Here is an 8,019-nt window from a genome sequence, read left to right as displayed (position 1 = left end):
AGCCACCCATTCACAGCTGTTTGTTGGCCTGCAGAAGACTATGTTCATACTGTGTGTCCCTGTTTTGCTTTCTTCACTGTTTTTGAGTTACTGTAAGTGTTTAAATGAGAGGAAATGGGTTTTGCGTTGAGTTCTAATTTTCTGAGCACACGAATGCGTCAACTCACGGACATGAGGAAATGTAGTGAAGAATAAGTGTGCCCTGTCCGAGAGCTTAGGTTCTTGCAGCAAAGGAGTAGTGGTGTTTGGGAACATAACCTTCATAATGAGCTTCCTTGTTGGAGTACAGATGAGATGGTGAAATGGGCCAATAAATTGCCATAGTCATGTTTTAGGCACAGAGGGAAGTGTTTTGTTTCACCCTGTTGTATAAACACAGTAAAACTGCATACATAGTATTAATGGAGATATCTTTTACAAATGCACAACAAGCATTTTGCAGTTCAAGGCTAAAACACATCAGCTGAGCAGAGAACCCTGGGGAGTATTTGCTGAAGGAATTAAGGACAGCTCCTGTAACACAGCTGAGGCTGGTCAGCTTCTCGGAGCTAAGGCACTGCCCTGGAGCTCTGGAGCCACATGGCCTGTCAGAGGAAGGAGTTAGGGGCATGAGATGAGAAAATAGCTGTTGGTGAACTAAAAGCCAGCCAGGACTAAAAAGAGAAGATAGGCTTTTATCTGTATATGGTGAAAACTGTGTGTAACCTGATGTTACAAAGATGCACTTAGTACTCTACTGAAAAAAAAACCCAAGAAAAATCTTTTCCATTCTGTGAAGTATTAACAGTTAACTTTCAGTGGTGTGATTTACTGTGGCATTACCTAGATTTTTATCATGTGAAAATGTGTGTTTTAGTGAAATTCCACTGATGTAAAACAAATATTAAAGCATTAGGCCAGACCCCCAGTGTTCAACTGTGTAACCACACAATTAATATCTGACTTTCCTTTGCAGGCCTTACCCATGTGCTGGAATTGACGCTTACAAGTAGTCCTGCTTGTTTAAGTGGAAGTACTTCCGTGAAAAGTATTGTTTTTAGCTTTCAATAAAACCATAAGAAAGCAAACACTTCTGTGTTACTGGTTCACAGTAACCACCGAGTTTTGTGTGCTGTTGTTTTGGAGGTCATGGTCCTGCTGAGGAGAGCTGTACTCCAGTACTGTGCTGTGTCAGAACACCGTGTAGCAGGAGACTTTATTTTAGCTGTGAACAATGGACACTTGTAAATAATTTCTGCCTGCAGATGGTTTTGAAGCCATTCCAGTAATGTACAGCTCATCCAAGTTTTGTCTTGGCGAAGGGAAATGTTACAAGGCATGGACAGTTTTTTTGACAGCATATATTTCAAGGGTAAAATTTGTGGCCATAATACGGACTACATTCATGACATAATGTGTAACATCATTTTCTTTTGAACTGCCCATCACTCAGTGTATAATGCTAAGCTATATGCCCCAACGTGACTGGGTTTTCCCACAGATCCATATTTACTGAGCAGCTATGAAAACGTAAACAGTGGATATCTTAAAACTTTTTCAAATCATTGAGCAAGCCTGCCTCACTGTGCATCTGAGTGAGCCATACCTGTAGCAGCAAGAGGGTCATCTGGGTCTAGCCTTTCACATCTTGCCCTTTCTTCTAAGATGCGGAAATAATAAAAGCCAGTTACTAACAACCGCAGTTGCAGCTTATGGTATAGAAACAACTGTCAGTAACTACAAATAGACAACAAATGGATTATAACCATGCTCCTTTTACAACTACGCCTGAACTTTCTTCTGTCCATTTCAAACCAAAAGCGGTCAGAACTCTTAGGGCAAGTCCTTGGTACCCTCACAGTTGTAAACTCAGCATTTTAAGGTAGTTTTCCGTGGTTCCTCCGTTGTCTGCCTTCCCAATAACAACTGAACCTGAGAGCTGGCTTTGTAACAAATCCAGTTAACGCTAGACATTAGAAGATGAGAATGTATTTGTAAATTTCGTGAAATCCAGTAATCATTAAAAGAATTTCTGTTCCCATTGAAAGAGATGGAGCCCTTACCTTTATTCAGGAGTTACCCAGTCTTAGGCTGCTAGCTGCTCGTTCCGCACACACACAGTTGCTAGGCTGTTAGCAGTACCTAAAAGCCAGGCACAAAATATGCTCCTGCTTGCCCAGACAGTAGTGTGGGACAAGGAGGAGATCTGGGAATACTGGCAGGAAGGAGTAGAAAGTATTGGGAGGCAGGAGAGTGAACTCGGCCCCTTGTATGCTGAGGACACAGATCTATGGGAAATAAGGCTTTGTTGTTCCAGGGCTGGTGAAAAATCTCATCTAGGTTCAGTTTCACTTTATGCCTAGTTCATGCTGATAAGCATGCTGCCCACAACTTCACATTTAACAGTTAGTGAAACTGTGTACAAAATCATGAATTACTGTATTACCTTCTTGATCATCTTATGCAGTTGGTTATTTTTACCTAATGCAGTTCATTACCATATTGGCCATTTTTCCACCTGTGTTTGTATCCAGTCCTCGTTACTTGAAAGGTTTAGTAGAAAGCAGATGTCATGCAGTATCACGTGCCACTATATATCAGAATACTGTACAGACATGAAGTGCCAAATATGAGAGACGGTCATTCAAGTAAATCATTACTCTTATTTAAAAAGGTGTGGTCATAGTTTCACTAAGCAAAGTACTGCTCCAGGCCGCAGTTTGTCAATAGGTTATGTGGTCCCTACCCAGACTGTGTAACTGCGCAGGCTTAAAAAGTTTGACTGGATAAGGTTGTATGCTTTGGATCAAAATGGCTCTAAAAAGTCAACTTGCAGCTACACAGCGTATGTGCCAGCGGGAGCGTCTAGATTACTGGAGTACAGGGAGTATCAGAGTCCAGAAACTAGTAAAAGGAAAGCTTTGAAAAGTGAGATTCTTTTATGTCGTTGAAGTTGTCTTTTTTCAGTTTCTTCCACATGGGAAAAAGATCTCTTAACTTTTTTAAGCAGAGAGAACTAATTTTGGTACGATGTTTAGCATACCCATAATGCTACTCCACAAAGGAGCGTGACATTACAGGTGATCCACACAGACGTAGGACAAATGTATGCCAAATAACGCTGAAGTCTGTATTTGTTTTCACTGGGTTTTCCAGAGACACGGTAAATGCCACTGCTTCTTGAATCCTGTGGTTTAATAGTAGCAATAAGGTCTTACATGTAGATAGCACTCAAAGCTCAAGCACCATGTAGCTGCAGAACTTGTAATACGTGTCTTAAGAAGATGAGAGCTAAATTAACAATGAATTTCACACAACTTTCAAGGTAAAAGCAAAGATATTATTCTGAGAAGCGCTCTATTAATTGGAGTTGATGTTGCTCCTGTAACACCAGTGACGAAATTCCTTCTGGTTCCTGGAGATCCACTGCCGACTCCATTTCATTTTGTTCTGTTGAGGGTCTTTTGTACCTCCCTCATAACCCTCTTACTGTAGCACTTTTCAGGGAGGTACTAGGCTGCCATTTGTTGTTTATAACTCTTTCTTCCTTTCTAAGCCAAAAGGAAGTTTGTGCTATTTATTGTTTATTTTAAATGTATTCCTTTCAGTCTGCTGTGCTATGTACATTTGTTACTAAAGCCAAGAACTGCAACTCTTTAAATAAAAAAAGAACAGCTCTTTTTCTGGCAAAAAGAAAAGTTACCTGGTAACAGGCCGTGGTCAAGGAGCAAATATGTTGAATTAGAGTCCTTGAGGGAATCTTCAGGGTGTAATGGCCCAGTTCATTGAGTGCATGGAAGATACGGAAAGAAACAAGAGCACTTCAATAATTTCTTGGATTGCTTGGGGCCTGGCTTGCTGCATTCTGGTATTAGCAGAGCCATAAAGGCAGATGATTTCATATCCCCTCATTTTGTACTGCTGTTACTCAGCCAGGAGGTGACAAAGTCGTGTTTTATTGAGACCGTCTCATCACTTGCCAGGATGGGACAAAGTCTCCTTGCCAACTACAGATGGTAAAAAGCATTATTCACAAGCTCTGTTATATGAGAACTTTGCTGATACAGAACTTTCTCATGCACACACACACAAAATTGCCCTTTATTTGCCATTGGGATGTTATTTGTGCCGTTGGCGAGCACGTGACAGAAGAACAATTATCTCTTCATGAATTCAACTCTGAATAAAATCCTTAAGGTGCAAGGTCAGCTTTCAGATGAACATGCACGTGAGGGAGAAGCAAGGGTGGGTTGCTGCGCAAGAGGAGGGGAGCCGGGAGCGGAGGGTGGGTGACAAGGTGCGCAGGGACAGCGACGTCAGTCAAAAGGGTCACCATCCCACAGCACCCAAACAAGGAGAGCAAGGCAGATCCGGCGACAATAACCAGCCAAAACTCCAGTGAGCACCAGACGAGTCCGCAGGGAGGAGGCCGTGCCGAGGTGGGTATCGAATGGGGGTTGGGGCGCAAGGTGGGGTGCAGGACCGGGGCCGGCGGGCTCGGGCAGGGTCCGAGCTGAACTGTGGCTCGTGCTGGCGGGGGGACCTTAGGCGGCTGTCCCCACCGGCTCTGCCCCGCCGGGACGGCCAGGCAGCGGCCTTGGGCAGGGGCAGAGCCCACAGCGCCCACCGTCGCGTCCCTACGCTGCCTGCACGGTTTGAAACGGGAATGATTTTGGTGTGCGTGTTTCAAACCACATCTTAGCTGGGCATTTGCTTCTCTCTGTTCCTAAGAACTGGCAGGTATACTTCATGTGACCAGCCCTATCAGTGGCCTTATTTGTTCTACAGTTCGTGATCTACAGCAACTATTGGTTTTGTTACATAGATGAATAATAGTAACAGGGTGGACACAAGGGAAAAGGGCCTTCGGTTCCTGATCCTCAAGCACACATGCCTGTGTTTTAACCATAAGAATAACTCAATACTTCATTATGCCTATAAAATCATAAGCATAATAGGCCCTGGTTACAGCATGGTCCTTTTCTATTTCCTTTTACGTTCCCACATAAAAGAAATAACAATACGTCTTATCTCAGAAGTTTAGGAGTTTTGTTTATAACTAGAATTTGAAAAAATTGAGGGACCTGGACAAGCTGGAGAGGTGGGCCCATGTGAACCTCATGAGGTTCAACAAGACCAAATGCAAGGTCCTGCACCTGGGATGGGGCAACCCCCAATATCAATGCAGGCTGGGGGATGAAGGGATTGAGAGCAGCCCTGTGGAGAAGGACTTGGGGGTACTGGTGGATGAAAAGCTGGACGTGAGCCGGCAATGTGCGCTTGCAGCCCGGAAAGCCAACCGTATCCTGGGCTGCATCAAAAGCAGCGTGGCCAGCAGGTCGAGGGAGGTGATTCTGCCCCTCTGCTCTGCTCTGGTGAGACCTCACTTGGAGTACTGCGTCCAGCTCGGGCCCTCAGCACAAGAAGGACATGGACCTGTTGGAGCGGGTCCAGAAGAGGGCCACAAAAATGATCGGGGGGCTGGAGCACCTCTCCTACGAGGCCAGGGCGAGAGAGTTGGGGTTGTTCAGCCTGGAGAGGAGAAGGCTGCGGGGAGACCTTATTGCAGCCTTTCAGTACTTAGAGGGGGCGTACAAGAAAGATGGGGACAGACTTCTTAGTAGGGCCTGTTGCAATAGGACAGGGGTAATGGTTTTAAACTAAAGGAGGGTAGATTTAGACTGGATATAAGGAAGAGATTTTTTACAATGAGGGTGGTGAAACACAAACAGGTTGCCCACATAGGTGGTTGTATTGGGTTTGCATGGCAAGGTTTTGGGAGCAGGGGGCCTACAGGGGTGGCTTCTGTGAGAAGCTGCTAGAAGCTTCCCCTATGTCCGATAGAGCCAATGCCAGCCGGCTCCAAGATGGACCTGCTGCTGGCCAAGACCAAGGCCATCAGCAATGGTGGTAGCACCTCTGAGATAACATTTAAGAAGGGGGGGATGACCAAACTGTACAACTGCAGCTGGAGTGAGGAGTGAGAATACGTGAGAGGAACGACCCTGCAGACACCAGGTCAGTGCAGAAGGAGGGGCAGGAGGTGCTCCAGGCGCCGGAGCAGAGATTCCCCTGCAGCCCCTGGTGCAGCCCCTGGTGAGGCAGCTGTGCCCCTGCACCCATGGATGCCCACGGGGGAGCAGAGATCCACCTGCACCCGGGGAGGACCCCACGCCGGAGCAGGGGGATGTGCCCGAAGGAGGCTGTGACCCTGTGGGAAGCCCACGCTGGAGCAGGCTCCTGGCAGGACCTGTGGCCCCGTGGGGAGAGGAGCCCAGGCTGGAGCAGGTTTGCTGGCAGGGCTTGTGACCCCGCGGGGGACCCACGCTGGAGCAGGCTGCTCCTGAAGGGCTGCACCCCGTGGGAGGGACCCACGCTGGAGCAGTTCGGGAAGAACTGCAGCCCGTGGGAAGGAGCCATGCTGGAGACATTCGTGGAGGACTGTCTCCCGTGGGAGGGACCCCACGCTGGAGCAGGGGAAGAGTGTGAGGAGCCCTCCCCTGAGGAGGAAGGAGCGGCAGAGACGACGTGTGATGAACTGACCAGAACCCCCATTCCCCATCCCCCTGTGCTGATCGGGGGAATGAGGGAGAGAAAATTGGGAGTGAAGTTGAGCCAGGGAAGAAGCGAGGGGTGTGGGGGGGAAGTGTTTTACGATTTGGTTTTATTTCTCATTACCCTACTCTGATTTGATTGGTAATAAATTAAACTGATTTTCCCCAAGTCGAGCCTGGTTTGCCCATGACAGTAATTGCTGAGTGATCTCTCCCTGTCCTTATCTCGACCCATGAGCTTTTTTGTTATATTTTCTCTCCCCTGTCCAGTTGAGAAGGGAGTGATAGAGCGGCTTTGGTGGGCACCTGGCATCCAAGCAGGGTCAACCCACCACGTGGAAACATTCAAGGTCAGATCGGACGGGCCCTGAGCAACCTGATCTAGTTGAAGATGTCCCTGCTCATTGCAGGGGGTTGGACTAGATGACTTTAAAGGTCCCTCCCAACTCAAACTATTCTATGATTCTAAATTTCCTTAAATGTATCCAAATGTCTGAGAACCAGTGTTGTCATAAGAAAAGAAGATGGTAGCTTCATCCCACAAGGTATCAAGTGCAGAATAATTATGTCCTCCACTTCTAAATGCAGATTTTCTTCTTTTCAAATTGCAACATAATGCCATAACTGATGTCTTAGAATTAGCACCATTTAAAGAGGCCATTTTTCTACCCCTCCAGCACTTACTTGTATTTTACTTTAGCATTGGATGAAAGCAGATCCCAGGAAAAAAAGGACTTAAAAAATTTCGAAGTCCAGCTTTGTTAAATAAGAACGGGTCTAGTATCATCAGTTTTGCCTCTAGCATGGACTGCCTTTTCATAATCCTGCTCCTGTCAGTAGGAGACATTTCCTTTTGATCGCACTGAGATCTTGCTTTCCATTCCTTGAGCCGTGCTGTAAATCTGATCCAAAACAAAATGACTCTGCAAGTGGCAATTCCAGTCCGATTGCATCTCCCTTATGATCGGAAGCATGTGATGACTGCTTGAGCAAACGAGCGTATTTCAAATGCTCTTTCCTTACGCCTGCCATCACCTATTCCTCTTGATGATGTGGGAACCTCTTTAAATATCCTTAAGTAATTTCTGCTCTTTTCACTTCAATCACATTTTGCCCTATCCTTGTGATGAGTGGTAAGAGCACATAAAAGACCCTTTATCACCAGGTTCTTTTGACTTTTTTCCTGTGATCTTGTTTAAACAGTCACGTTGATGTTATTCTGAATTACTACAGGCAAAAAGTTCTGACTGCTCTTATGAATAGCATGCTTTGGGTTTCGGTTAGCTCCTTCATTGACGCGTGTATGTTTTTAAATGTCTCTACCTGTACGATCTGCTGCCTTACAATCACGAGTCTGCTTACGCAGGGCCCTTGAGGTGGAGCAGAGTGAGACTGCTGCCTTGAATAAATAACTCTGACCTGCAGGTAGTATACAAAGGCGTTTTAAAGCTTAATAATTCAGAGCGTTCTAGAGCAAATAAAAGTC

Source organism: Pelecanus crispus, chromosome 1, assembly GCF_030463565.1.
Source record: "Pelecanus crispus isolate bPelCri1 chromosome 1, bPelCri1.pri, whole genome shotgun sequence".
Classification (NCBI taxonomy): Eukaryota; Metazoa; Chordata; class Aves; order Pelecaniformes; family Pelecanidae; genus Pelecanus; species Pelecanus crispus.
Note: the sequence above shows the minus strand (reverse complement) of the source record.